Genomic DNA, 15407 nt, shown 5'->3' with positions numbered 1-15407 from the left:
TTTTGTTTGAGCATTAAAAACAATGTACGTACCATTTCAGCTGTGAAGGGGTGTGATAAAGTGGACATGTCCTGACCCTCCTGAGTATCTACAGTGACTCCCTCAGGGCTGGGTAAGTTGCACAGCGAGTGTTTAATACTATTGGTTGAACTCAACTAAAGAGAAATTCAGTTTCTCCTATTAGTTTCTTCAACTTATTAATCCACTGATTCTTCAATGAAATGAAATAATATGTGTGATTTATTTAAGTCGAATAGCATGTATTGAATATTCATTATGTGAAAAGCTCTTATTCCAGCCAGTATTACAAGATGCTATTTTTATTTCATGTGACCTTGGGAATTTGAGTTAAAAAAGAAGTTTCATTTCATTGCTGATAGTCATCTAATAACAGAAGTGTAATAGCCAGTTAAGTGTGCTATGAATCAAAGACTTATAATATACCTGGCCTTTGGCAGACCCACGGTCTTCCTGAGGAGGAAGGGGGAGAAGCCCTTTCTGAACTCCTGGGATCAAAGAGAGAGCCTGAATGCTCAGCAGTGATGTTTAGTGTGGAATCTGCTGGCCTCGGGCTTAAGTTTTCCCATTGTCACAGAATCCCTCAGGAGGACAGCAAGGACTTTACTTTCCTGTGAATGTTTTCAGCAGACTCCATTACCCACAGGGGTCCTTTCAAATTAGAAACAAGGTTCCTGGAGAGAATTAAATGGCTTCTTTATGAGATGCATCTGAACTTGCTAATACAGATGTTTTCACAAAGAGTTGGGAGTGAAAAGATCACTCCTGGCAACGTTAAATGCCTGACCTTTACTTTTTATTCTAAATTATTCTGTGATTGTACAATATAATTCAGCAGCACAGAAAGCACTCATTGTGAGCATATTAGAATGCCTTCCAGGGAACCTTGCCCAGTGCCAGAGCAGCAGGTAGCTACACTTAATGTTTTTATCTACATTTTATTTGGAATCACCACTGGAAAATGAAACCCTAGAAAATGAAATTTGCTGAAAGATTATTTTGTTCAGGAGTTGTGGTAATGCAAATATATAAATATCTTTCTCTGAGGGAAAAAAAAATGTGGACAGTGAGGAGAAGAGAACCTTTTTACCACCCACTGCATTCATTTCACTGCCGTAGATTCTAGCGCTGACCGTCCTGTTACTGACTGGCTGAACTCAGGAGGTTTCTAGATTATTTGCTCTTTCTCTAATTCACAAATTTTGTTCTAAATGTTTCCTTACCTCTTCATTTAATCTGAAAACCCCCATCTCTTCCTGACTCTTTTCATAACAATTCTAAAGTCCCTTGAAACCCATAAGCACTTAAATTTTGCCAAACTGGGCAGAAGCTTTTTAACTACAGATTTCCTCCTTTCAGGATTGTGTAATTAAAAATTAAATTCAAAAGATTAGCAATAAAACCATCAAGGCCACTGCAGCCACCTGGCACTCTTCTCCTGGTTCCTGCCACCTTTAATGCTACCGCTATTTCTCTCTGCTGCTAGGCTCTGCTATGGTTGTCACATTTCTTACCCTCTTCAATATTACAACTCTCTTTTCTCCTGTGTCCAGGAGATTCTCAGTACAGGGACCCTAAGTCCGATGGATGCGCTCCGCTCCAGGATCTTCTTGATAGTAGTGAGGCCTCCCTCAACTTCTGTGGGATTGACCTTTATAAGCCTAGCAGGATGGCAAAACTGACTAATTCTCTTGGTAGACAATAGTCACTTAATTTGCATAGTAATCGACTAATTATCTCAAGGTCACTTAATCCTATTGGGTGATTTTACACACCCTATTTGCAAAAAAAAAAAAATTTTATTTATTTATTTTTATTTGCGTAGTAGACTAACCAATCCCTTTGGAAGATTGTGGCCTAGTAAATCATCTTGGCAGAACTACAAACCTAGGCCAGAAAGGCTATATATAAAGAGAAACCTGTTGCACTGCAGTGCCTCTGTGTAGTAAGATTATAAATAATGCTTTTTAGTGTCTAAGTTTTGTTTTCACTTAATGAATATACTGTTTGTGAAACATACTTTTTTCCTCATGCCTCAGCAATCTATGGATGCATTTTTTTTTTTTACCTTCTAATTCAAATCCCACTGACTCCTCCTTTGTTTATACAGAAATTCAGCCCCCTTAAAATGACTCTCAATTAGTTTTGGAAGTCACCAGGATTTGTTCCTTAAGCAAACATCTCTTAACCAAAGCTTTCTTTCTCTCTAGCCATTACCACTCCACGACTGGGTCTCACTGAGGATAACTATATTTTCTGGTTACCATCTTTTCCTGGTCATAAACTGGGTATCCCACACCCCTTCTCCAACAGTAACCAGCACTGCTTTATCTGATACAGAGTGCATCACCACCTCTCACCCTACCTCACTCCACTGGATTTCAAAATATGTGTTTGATGGCACCTTCTCCTACTTGCGATGCCACTAAGTCTGATGGGGCATTTTCACCACTCTTCTGAGCGTCATCAACCAAACATGGTGTGGTGGTCTGGTTTAGGGCTAAGAAAGATGGAATGGCATTTGTGTGTGTGCGTACCTGTGCGTGTGTGTGTGTATCTGTGTGTGTTACATTCTGTTGGAGAGATCCATAATTTCCTCTTTCCCTATAATGGATACAGATGTTGGATGATGAACCCTTTTGGCTTTTATTATGTGATCATTTACGCTACATAAGACTTAGCATGATATAGTCAAGTTGGGTTGAAAAAAATACCTCATAAAAGAAAACATGCTCTACTCAATAGCTTTACTCTGCTTCAACTTCTAAGGATATGTATAGGTCACACTCCATTTCTCTCAAGATGAGACCTCCTTGCAGGACACTGTTCATTTTACCTCCTGTCCCACTACTCCCCAGTTCCCTCAGACACTCCTTGGACATACACTAGACAAAACTTAGAGTCAATTCAATTTCCTCAGTATGTATGTTTAATGCAAAATAAATAACTGATAACAGAGAAAAAAGATTTATCCTTCCAATATCTTCATGTGATGCATTTTATATTGTAGGTGCATTCAACTATTTTTGTACTTCTGCTGTTTTTCAACCTTTGTGCATTTTCTCAAGTTGTTCCCTCTACATGAAATTATAATTTTCTCATCTTATTTCCCTGATTTTCACCTGACCTCCAAGATGCAATTTGCATTCTACATTAGCTCTTTAAAGAAAAGGACTCCATATTATTTATTTCTGGAATCACCAGGCATCTATAGCAAGTGCTCAATATATATATTTTATAAACGATATTTATAATGTTAGGTGCAACTTATTTTACTACACATTTTGAAACCTAAAAAAAAAATTCCTTATTTATTTATGTGTTGAACTTGACACAATTAAGAAAATTGAACTTATAAATTGTGGCATATGACTTGCATTGACAAAAAGTGTGGGTGTTTTTAATTAATATCCTACCAACATAAATTAGAGATGATTTTATTCTTTAATTATAATTGATTATATTAAGCAAAATAAGAAAGTGAAAGAATTTTTTTCAATAGTAGCACATCTAGTTTTAAGCTTTCTTATTTCATTTTACCAGAGCATTTCTTATATATCAAAAAATAAAGGAAATTTGTCTTGATCAATTGAACAAAATGAAATATAACCCATCAAAGTAGAGGCACAGATATTAGACCTCTAAATTCCATGTATGTAACTAAGAGTTCCATTAATCAAAAGGGGGATACCTTACATGAATAAAAAACAAAATATATGTAATAAGTTATTTTTTAAAAAAAAAGCAATGAATTAAATGTGAATGTTTGAAATTTTTAAATCAGAAAGCTTGCAAATTTGCTTTTTTAATTTAAACTCTTGGATTCCCATTTCAAGCTATAGGGAAAAACATGGTCATAAACTCAAATGAAGCAAGGAATTTAGTCTAGACGTCAATTGTGTTAAAAGATACATTAGCTGATGTATTAAATAAAAGTTATTTCCACTTAAATGTTTTTGTAAATGCAAACACCAGAGATCTGATTCAAACTTGGAGTGCAGGTGTCTTCTATTTGGTCTTCTGAGAATGTAGGCACATACTAAATTTTCACCTTGAAGTACAGTGGGTGAGTTAGCTTGTCACACTAGACTACAGATGCCAACTTCTCTGATGTTCAGTCCACCCTATACTGTAATGAAGATCACTGACAGAATTTGTGTTCTGCAAGGATGGTGGCCAGAGTGCAATGACAAAGCCATGGGCTTCCCACAACGCACAGTTGGCTCTTCAAACTAGCAATTTAATATACCTAAGTCTCCCAAAGAGGCAAATACCCATTGCCATTGAGTCATATCCAACTCAAAGAGACCCAATGGGACAGAGTAGAACTGTCCCACAGAGTTTCCAAGGCGCAGCTGGTGGATTTGAAATGCTAACATATTGGTTAGCAGCCAAGCAATTAACCACTGCACTGAGCAATTAACTAACCTCTGCTCCAGTCTCTCAAAAAGGCAAGTACAGTAATTCTCAAATACGTAATGGAATAGGAGAACACATAGGCTTCAAACATTAAACTGTAAACCATTACACTAACACTTTATTTGTTCTGTATCAGAATAAAACCTACAAAATTTTGATCAAAATGGAAACTGAAAAATACCACCACTACTCCTGCCACCCCCAAGGGTGACAAAACTCTGGGCACTGTTAGCCATTTCCTCACTTACATGTTTAGGTTTGGCAGCTCTTAGGAGTCACCATGCAGACCCTCACTCTATTCCTTTTCACCTCAAAGATCCATCAGTGTATCCATGGGCTCTGTGAGGTTCACAGCCATCCCTCATGTTATTTTGCTACAAATGCCATCACTTCACAGGATCATGTTTGTGGATTCAAACTTACGTAATTTTACACTGCTTCTGGGGCCTCATATCATGTACCATAATATGACATGCTTAAATTACGTATGCGCTGAAAACTCTAAAAAGGTCTGTGAAAATGTCAATAGGTGTGTGGAACTGCCCTTTCACTTAGGGTCATCACCTCAGAGAGGGCTGGTTGTGCCCCAGCCTCCCAGTTTGAAATTCAAAGCAACTTCTGGAGTTAGCATTATACAAATACATGACACATACATAATCTCTCATCTTTTCATTTTATACATTTCGGCATTTATTTTGAACATTACGTTTTAAGAGCAAATTTGCTTTCAACTTGTGATGCACCTTCAATACTTTTAGCAACAATTCTTAATTACTCCTTTATAATATACCTACCGAAAAACAGTTTCAGTATGAGATAGCACAGTTGTGTGACCACACAAAAGTCCAAATAAACATCAACTAAACTAAAATAATAGACATTTGACATCTAGAATCGGAGTGGACACAGCTTCACTAAGAAGTCCTTCAATCAGACTCAAATTAGAGATATTAATTCACATTCATCCAAAAATATGCATCAAGCACCTGCTATTTGGCAAGAACTGCTCAATGGACATTGGATATATTAGCTCGAGAGAGAGAGAGGAAGAGGAAAAGCTACAAAAACCTCTTCCTTGTGGATTCTATATTCTCTTAAGGCAGGCAGACCATAAATAATAAATGTAATAAATTAGGGTATTTTATAGTCTCCAGAAATGGTAAGAAATAAAACAAATGAAAATAGAGCAAGGTTAGGGAGATTGAGAATTCTCAGTGGTAGTGTGGAGACAGGTGCAGTATAAAATCACATAATCAAGGTAAGTTTATCTCAGAAAGTAATATCTAAACAGAGACTTGCAGTTGGGGAAGTCAGCTTCGTGGCTCTGAGGAAAAAGCATTTCTGTTAGAGAGACAGCTAGGACAAGTGCACTGGGCTAGGAGTATTTCTGGTTTGTGTGAGGAATAGCAAGGCAAGCATGATGGCAAGAACAGGATGAAATGGGTAAGGGATGGGAGGAAGGAAATTATAAAGGTGAGAAAAATATCTGGGGCCAAGTGAAAAGGTGAGCCTTAAGAGGGTTTGAATAGAGGGATGACTTTATCTAACTTTTGAAAGGTACTCCGGCTCATATGTTAAGATTGACCGTAGGGAGGTGGAGGAGGGGCTCAAGGGTAAAAGCAGAGAGACAGGCTAGTCGACATTTGCAATAATTCAGGCAGGGATTGGTGGTATGAAAACTAAGAAATGCAGCCAAGACTGTCTTCCTTGTCTCCTCCACTCTCCTCACCTCTAACTATTAATAGTTTATTCTACCACCTTAACATCTGACATACGTGTAACCTTTCTGGTCCCATTGTACCTGCTTTCTTAGTTAATGTCCTCACCTATTTTCTTTTCTTAAGGACCTACAATAATTTACTTAAATAGTCCCTATTTATGGTCTTTTTGTTTGTGTCCAGTCTTTTTCTCTTACAGACCATGCCACAGTGAGCGTATGTATGTATATGTCCATACAAGGGCTAGTATATATGTACGATTAAAAAAAAAAAAAAAGGAAGTTGCCATTGAGTTGACTTTGCCTCATGGCAATCCCATGCGTTACACAGTACAACTGTTTGATAGGGTTTTCTTGGCTGTAGACTTCTTTATGGGAGCAGATCCTCAGGCCTTTCTTCTGTGGTGTCACTGGGTAGGTTCAAACTCTCAATCTTCAAGTTAATAGTTAAGCGCACACCACCTTCACCACCAGGGACCTTTGACCTGCACGATAAATCTGTAGAAGGGGGTCAAGGTGTACGCGCATTTGCTTTTGTTTGTATGCTGGCTTTGTTCGTTCTGTTGTTTCTTGTTTTTGTTTTGTACTTGAAACAACAAACATCATTTTAAAGTTTCTGTGGGGCATGAGTATTGGAGTATTTCTGGTTGAGGATCTCGGACGAGGTTGTAGTGAAGATGTCAGACGGGGTTGCCCTCACCTGACCCCTTGACTGGAACTGGAGGATCTGCTTCCAAAGTAACTCACATATGTCTGTTGACAGCAGGTCACATTCTTCACATGTGGACCTTCCACAAGACTGCTTGAGAATCATGAACTGAATTTCTCAGAAATGATAATCTAAGAGAGAAGGATAGGAGCCTCAATGACTTTTATGAAGCATGTAGTTACCATTTCTGGTGTTCCTTATTGCTTTGTGTAGAACCAGATTTCCATCTGGTATGATTTTCTGCCTGCCTAAAGAACTACATTTCTTGTAGTGAAGATCTTCTGGCAACTAATTCTCTCAGCTTTTATTTATCTGAAAAAATAATTTTCCCTTCATTTTTAATATATATTTTGCTTAGTTTGGATTCTAGTGTGACAGTTTTTTTCTTTCTGTACTGTAAAGACGTTGTTGCACTATCTTCTTGCTTTCATTGTTTCCTACAAAAATGTCTGCTGTCATTCTGCTTTCCATAACATGTCTTTTTTCAGTGATTGCTTTTAAGGTTATTCTCTTTATCACTAATTTGAGAACTTTGATTTTGGTATAATTTTCTTTGTTTTTATTGAGGCTGGAGTTTGTTGAGCTACTTAGCTTTTTGATCATGTAGAATACATTGAAAGTAGGTTTTCAAATATCATTATCTGCTAAATCTAACATCTGCGTCAATTCTGTATTTCTTTTAATTGATTTTTCTCCTTATTATATTTTCCTGTTTCTTTGCGTGCTTGATAACTTCAATTGTATGCCAGACACTGTGGATTTTATCTTCTTGAGTGTTAGATATTTTTTTGTGTGCCTATACAGTTTCTTGAGCTTTGTTCCAGGACACACCTTAGTTGAGCTTTGTTCCAGGATGCATTTAAGTTACTTGGAAACAGATGGTTACTTCAGGTCTTGTTTTTAAGATTTGCTTGATGGTATCAGAGCAGCGCTCAGGGTAGGACAAATTATTTCCCATGACCTAAGTAAAACTCTTGTGCGTATCCCATACAATGTTTGTAAGAACTGACACTACTCCTTGCCACATGTAACATGGGGAATTCTTTCCTCTAATCCTTTCTGGTAGGTCTTTTTCTGCCCTCAGGCAGCCTTCTCCCATGCATGCACTAATAAGTGCTCAATTAACTATGCAGGTTTTACAGAAGTATGTTTTTCAAGAAGTATGTTTTTTGTCTTCAGGGTTCTTACAGAGAGTGCAAAGAAGGACTCTCTGAAGACCTCTGGAGTTCCATCTCTGTAAAACTCTTCTTTGTACTCTCTCCTGTAAAACCTGTCTTGGTCTCCCCAGACTATTAGCTCTGTATTTTCATCTGAAGGAGTGTGCTGTGTCACGCCGTGATACCCCTCCCTGCCCCTGCACCATGATCTGGAAACTCTCTCAGGGCAGTGAGCTGGGGCAATCATAGGGTTTGCCTCGTATGTCTCCCTCCTCTCACCTATCACTACCCTTCTTTGCCTGCAAGTCTATTATCTTTAAAAATGCCATTTCCTATATATGCTCTTTTTTTAGTTGTTTCTCTGAGAAGGGAAAAGCTGTTTCTTATTACTCCATCTTGGACCAAAGTATAGGTCCACCTCATCATTTCTAACCTGAATTTTCAGTGTCCTTCTAACTGGTTTCTTTCCCTCCTCAAAAACCTATTCTGAACAACCATAGCTGAGTCACATTTCTGAAACAAAATCTTATCACATCACAAACTTCAAACCATTTGAGGACTCTTATTTTGTTCAGAATATAATTTAAACTCTGATTATAAATGCATGTCAGTGTTCAAATCATATTCATATTCCCAGCATCTTCACATGAGAACTCTAGATGTGAGCCCTACTAAGAGAATACTACACCACAGCCTGAGATATCTCTATTCTTTTTAGTTTCCCATTTGCCTGGAAAACTCGTACTCCCTTCTCTAGCTAATTCCTATTCATCCTTCAAATAGCTTAGTGATTAGTCCATTAATTAACTCACAATCAAATCTGTTTTTTTGTGTGTGTGTCTTTTCAGAATTTGGCATAGTGTTTTGTTCACAATAGACATTTCACAAATCTATTACTAGTTGATAAATAAATGAATGAATAAATAAAAAGAGATGTGAAAGCAAAGCACTATCATATTTTAATCATGAAATGTGTGAGTCAAGCTGTCCATGTCTAAAGGGTCACACTGAATTCTGGTCATGTACCATTCATCATTTCTGTTTCAGAAAGAAAATAATTAGCAGTGCATCTAACTCTTTTAATTAGTAGATCAACTTTCATGTGTATGTGTTGATGCCTTCTAGAAGGTTGAGAGCAAAGTTGACTAGCTTTTCACAAACCAAACAGGGCATGAGATTTAATTGACAGTAGCTAATATAATTTTTCTTAATATACAGACAGGCAATTGTATCAGTTTCATTTCTACAGTTTTAGTCAAAGAATAGAAAATAGCAAAGTACAACGCTGTGTTCCAGAGTTAGGCTGTCTGGGTTCAAATCCCCATTCCCCAACTAGCTCTTTTGTGATTTTGAACATAACCTACATATCTGGCTTTATCCCTTACCAAAACCCACTTTGTTCCTTTTTTTCCAATTATTTAAATTGGAGGTTGATATATGTAAAATCTCAACCCTGAAGACAAAAAAACATACTTCTTGAAAGGAAGAGGGCAAATAAAATAATAAATTTGCTGACAAAAGACCTTTTAGTATCTATTGATGAATTTTTCTTTTTTGGTAACCATTTTGGAGTGGTAAAAATTTCATTCTCTTTCTAATTTGAAGACAATCCTCTAAGTGCTCAGACAGCACCAGCTGTGGTAATCCAGGACGGGATAGGGTGGGAACAGGGAAGGTCTGAAGCCTCCTTCCCTCTTCCTTCCAAGTGATAACACACTGCCGAAGTGGTGGGCGTAAAGCAGCAAGTGGCAAAGCACATTTGCTAATGTAAGGCCCATTGGTGTCAAGGGAAGTGATACAACTGAAACACAGAACATTTTCTAGTGACTTAAAAAAATTTTTTTTTTTTTTTAGGTGGTAGGGTCTTCACCTGGAGGGTCTTTTGCATGGACGTGGGACATTAAAAGAAAAAGTCACCACAGATTGACTGTGACTACAGAGGACCGCATACCTGTCGGTAGAACTGAGCTTCGTAAGGTTCTTGATGGCTGTGATCTTCTGAAAGCAGGTCACTGGGCCTTTCTTCCTGGGCACCTCTGGTTTAACTTGAACGTCCACACTTTCTATTAGCAGCAAAGTGCATTAAGTGTTTTCACCACCCAGAGCCGCCTGCACAACCCAGGGACTCTTAAGACACACTAGATATTTCTAAGGGCTCAGCTGGTGCCCCTTCATGACCTTGTTCTCATGGTGATGTATCTGTGCCTCCTACAATGATGAGACACTAGCCAGGAAGTTTCTAGGGTGACAGACAGCAGTTGCCTGAAACTCCTACAATTCAATCTGGGCTCATAGGACCCCCAGTAGTTCCTACCGTATCTGTCGTACTTCTCAGGGAAAAGATTCATATCCCTGTTCTGAACTGCCATGCCTTCTTCCCTCTCTCTAAGCTCCCTTTAGTATGCCCCAGTAACACATGAATTGCAGCCTAGCCCTGACTTAACAACTGGGCAGAGACTGAGATACTCATAGCTCCTTTTGTAGACATCCTGAGTTTCATAGACAATTAATTCTCTACCCTATTCCAAACTTCCAGAGAAAAAAGATGTATCTCCACTTAGGAAGGAGGAAGACTTATTCACAACCTCAAAGGCTCTACTGAGAACCCAAATAGCTCTCTTCTTTTTTTTAATTTTAATTGTGCTTTAAGTGAAAGTTTACAAATCAAGTCAGTCTCTCATACTAAAATTTATACACACCTTGGTACATACTGCTAATTGCTCTCCCCCTAATAAGCCAGCACAACCCTTCCCTCCATTCTCTCTTTTTGTGTCCATTTAGCCACCTTCTGACCCCCTCTGCCCTCTCATCTCCCCTCCGGACAGGAGATGCCAACATAGTCTCATGTGTCTACTTGATCCAAGAAGCTCATTCTTCACCAGTATCAATTTCTATCCCATTGTCCAGTCCAATCCATGTCTGAAGAGTTGGCTTTGGGAATGGTTCCTGTCTTGGGCTAACAGAGGGTCTGGGGACCATGACCACCGGGGTCCATCTACACTCAGTCAGACCATTAAGTCTGGTCTTTTTATGAGAATTTGGGGTCTGCATCCCACTGCTCTCCTGCTCCCTCAGGCGTTCTCTGTTGTGTTCCCTGTCAGGGCAGTCATTGGTTGTAGCCGGCACCGTCTAGTTCTTCTAGTCTCAGGCTGATGTAGTCTCTGGTTTATGAGGACTTTTTGTCTCTTGGGTTCATACTTACCATGTGTCTTCTGAGTTCTTCATTCTCCTTTACTCCAGGTGCATTGAGACCAACTAATGCATCTTAAATGGCCGTTTGCTAGCGTTTAAGACCCCAGATGCCCCTCTCCAAAGTGGGAGGCAGAATGTTTTCTTAATAGATTTTATTAGGCCAACTGACTTAGACGTCCCCTGAAACCATGGTCCCCAAACTTCCACCCCTGCTACACTGCCCTTCGAAGCATTCAGTTCACTCAGGAAACTGCTTTGCTTTTGGTTTAGTCCAGTTGTGCTGAACTCGCCTGTACTGTGTATTGTCTTTCCCTTCACCTAAAGTAGTTCTTATCTACTATGTAATTAGTAGAAACCTGTCTCCCTCCCTCCCCCATGTAACCATCAAAACCTATTTTCTTCTCTGTTTAAACTATTTCTCATGTACTTATAATAATAGTCTTATACAGTATTTTTCGTTTTGCAACTAATTTCACTCAGCGTAATGCCCTCCAGATTCCTCCATGTTATGAAATGATTCAAGGTTTCATCATTGTTCTTGCATAGTTGTTTGATGCGTAGTATTCCATTGTGTGAATATACCATAATTTATATATCCATTCATCCGTTGATGGGCACCTTGGTTGCTTCCATCTTTTTGCTATTGTAAACAGCGCTGCAATAAACATGGGTGTGCATATATCTGTTCGTGCAAAGGCTCTTATTTCTCTAGGATATATTCCAAGGAGTGGGATTGCTGGATCATATGGTAGCTCTATTTCTAACTTTTTAAGGAAGTGCCAAATCAATTTCCAAAGTGGTCATACCATTTTATATTTCTGCCAGCAGTGCGTAAGTGTTCCAGACTCTCCACAACCTCTTCAACATTTATTATTTTGTAATTTTTGTATTAATGCCAGCCTTGTTGGAGTGAGATGGAATCTCATTTTCATTTTCATTTCTATAACAGCTAATGATCCTGAGCATTTCCTCATGTTGCTGTTACTACCTGAATGTCTTTTTTAGTGAAGTGCCTGTTCATATCTTTTACCCCTGTTTAAATTAGGTTGTCTTTTTTAGTTGAGTTTTTGCAGTATCATGTAGATTTTAGAGATCAGGTGCTGATTGGAGATGTCATAGGCAAAAACTTTTCCCCAGTCTGTAGGTAATCTTTTTAGTCTTTTGGAGAAGTCTTTAGATGAGCATAGGTGTTTGAATTTTAGAAGCTCCCAGTTATCTAGTTTCCCTTCTGCATTCTTAGTAACGTTTTGTATACTGTTTATGCCATGTACTAGGGCTCCTAACATTGTCCCTATTTTTTCTTCCAGGATCTTTATAGTTTTAGATTTTATATTTAGGTCTTTGATCCATTTTGAGCTCATTTTTGTGCATGGTGTGAGGTATGGGTCTGTTTCACTTTTTTGCTGATGGATAACCAGTTATGCCAGCACAATTTATTTAAAAAACTGTTTTCCCCATTTAACTGATTTGCAGCCTTTGCAAATATCAACTGCTCATATGTGGGTGGATTTATGTCTGGATTCTCAATTCTGTTCCATTGGTCTACGTATCTGTTGTAGTACCAATACCAGGCTGTTTTGACTACTGTGGTGGTATAATAGGTTCTAAAATCAGGTAGAGCGAGGCCTCCCACTTTATTCTTCTTTTTCAGTAATGCTTTACTTATCCAGGACCTGTCTCTTCCATATAAAGTTGGCGATATGTTCTCCATCTCGTTAAATAATGTCATTGGAATTTGGATCAGAATTGCATTAAATCTATAGATGGCTTTTGGTAGAATGGTCATTTTTACAATATTAAATCTTCCTATCCATAAGAAAGGTGTGTTTTTCCACTTACGTCGGTCTCTTTTGGTTTCTTGCAGAAGTGTTTTGTAGTTTTCTTTGTATAAGTCTTTTACATCTCTGGTAAGATTTATTCCTAAGTATTTTATTTTCTTGGGGGCTAATGTTAATGGTATTGATTTAATGATTTCCTCTTAGATGTTGTTTTTGTTGGTGTAGAGGAATCCACCTGATTTTTGTTATGTTTATCTTGTATCCTAATACTCTGCTGAACTCTCCTATTAGTTTCAGTAGTTTTCTTGATTCTTTAGGGTTTTCTGTGTACAAGATCATTTCATCTGCAAGTAGAGAGACTTTGACTTCTTTGTCAATCTGGATGTCCTTTTTTTCTTTATCCATCTTAATTGCTCTGGCTAGGACCTCCAGCACAGTGTTGATTAAGAGTTATGATAAAGGTCATCCTTGTCTGGTTCCCAAACTGAAGGGGACTGCTTTCAGATTCCATTTAGGATGATGTTGGCTGTTGGCTTTTTATAAATGCCCTTTATTATGTTGAGAAATTTTCCTTCTATTCCTATTTTGCTGAGAGATTTTGTCATGAACACTGTTAAACTTTGTCAAATACATTTTCTTCAACAATTGATAAAATCGTGTGATTCTTGTCTTTTATTTTATTTATATGATGGATTACATTAATTATTTTTCTAATGTTAAACCACCCCTGCATACCTGGTGTGAATCCCATTTGGTCATGGTGAATTATTTTTTTGATATGTTGTTGAATTCTATTGGCTAGAATTTTGCTGAGGATTTTTGCATCTAAGTTCATGAGGGATATAGGTCTGCAATTTTCTTTTTTTGTGGTGTCTTTATATGCTTTTTATATGCTGGCTTCATAGAATGAGTTTGGGAGTGTTCTGTCTTTTTTTATGCTCTGAAATATCTTTAGTAGTAATAGTGTTAATTCTCCTCTGAAAGTTTCGTCCAACTCTGCAGCGAAGCTGTCTGGGCTATGGTTTTTATTTGTTGGGAGTTTTTTGATTACCTTTTCAATCTCTTCTTTTGTTATGGATCTATTTAGACATTCTACCTTGTTTGTGTTAGTTTAGGTTGGCAGTGTTTCTAGAAATTCATTCATTTCTTCTAGATTTTCAGATTTGTCATAGTACAATTTTTCACAGTAATCTGATACGATTCTTTTAATTTCTGCTGGGTATGTTGTAATATCACCCATCTCATTTCTTATTCGGGTTATTTGCTTCCTCTCCTGTTTTTCTTTTGTCAGTTGACCAATGGTTTATCAATTAATTTTTTTCAGAGAACCAGCTTTTGGTCTTGTTAGTTCTTTCAATTCTTTTTCTGTTTTCTAGCTCATTTAATTCTGCTCTAATTTTTTTGTCTTCTCTTGTTGCCTGAGGGTTTATTTTGTTGCTGTCTTTCTATTCATTCAAGTTGTAGTGATATTTCTTTGATTTGGCACTTTCTTCTTTTTGTATGTGTGCATTTACTGATATAAACTGACCCTGAGCACTGCTTTCACTGTGTCCCAAAGGTTCTGACAGGAAGTATTTTCATTTGCACTGGATTCAATGAATTTCTTTATTCCATCCTTAATGTCTTCTATAACCCAGTCTTTTTCCAGCAGGGTATTGTTCAGTTTCCAAGTATTGAGTTCTTTTCCCTGCTTTTTCTGTTGTTGATTTCTACTTTCAGGGTCTTATGGTCAGAGAAGATACTCTGTAACATTTTGATATTTTGGATTCTGCTGAGGATTGCTTTATGACTTAATATGTGCTCTATTCTAGAGAATGTTCCATGTGCAGTATAAAAGAAACTATACTTTGCTGCTGTTGGGTAGAGTGTTCTGTATGTGTCTGTGAGGTCAAGTTGGTTCACTGTGGCATTTAGATCTTCTGTGTCATTATTGAACTTCTTTCTGGATATCCTGCCCTTCACCAAAAGTAGTGTGTTGAAGTCTCCTACTATTATTGTGGAGCTCTCTTTTCAGTGCCGTTAGAGTTTGTTTTATGCATCTTGCAGCCCTGTCATTGGGCACATAAATATTTAATATAGTTACATCCTCCTGGTATATAGTCTCTTTAATCATTATATAGTGTCCTTCCATATCCTTTGTGGTGGATTTAACTATAAAGTCTATTTTGTCAGAAATTAATATTGCCACTCCTGCTCTTTTTTGATTGTTTTTGGCTTGTTATATTTTTTTCCATCCTTTGAGTTTTAGTTTGTTTGTGTCTGTAAGTCTAAGGTGTGTCTCTTGTAGGCAACATATAGACAGATCATGTTTTTTTTTTTTTTATCTATTCTGGTACTCTCCATGTATTTATTTGTGCATTTAGTCCATTTACATTCAGCATAATTATGGATAAGTTAGAATTTAGTGCTGCATTTTG

The sequence above is a fragment of the Loxodonta africana genome, chromosome 6 (assembly GCF_030014295.1).
Source record: "Loxodonta africana isolate mLoxAfr1 chromosome 6, mLoxAfr1.hap2, whole genome shotgun sequence".
NCBI lineage: Eukaryota > Metazoa > Chordata > Mammalia > Proboscidea > Elephantidae > Loxodonta > Loxodonta africana.
The sequence above is the reverse complement of the archived record's forward strand: the minus strand, read 5'-3'. Positions refer to the sequence as shown.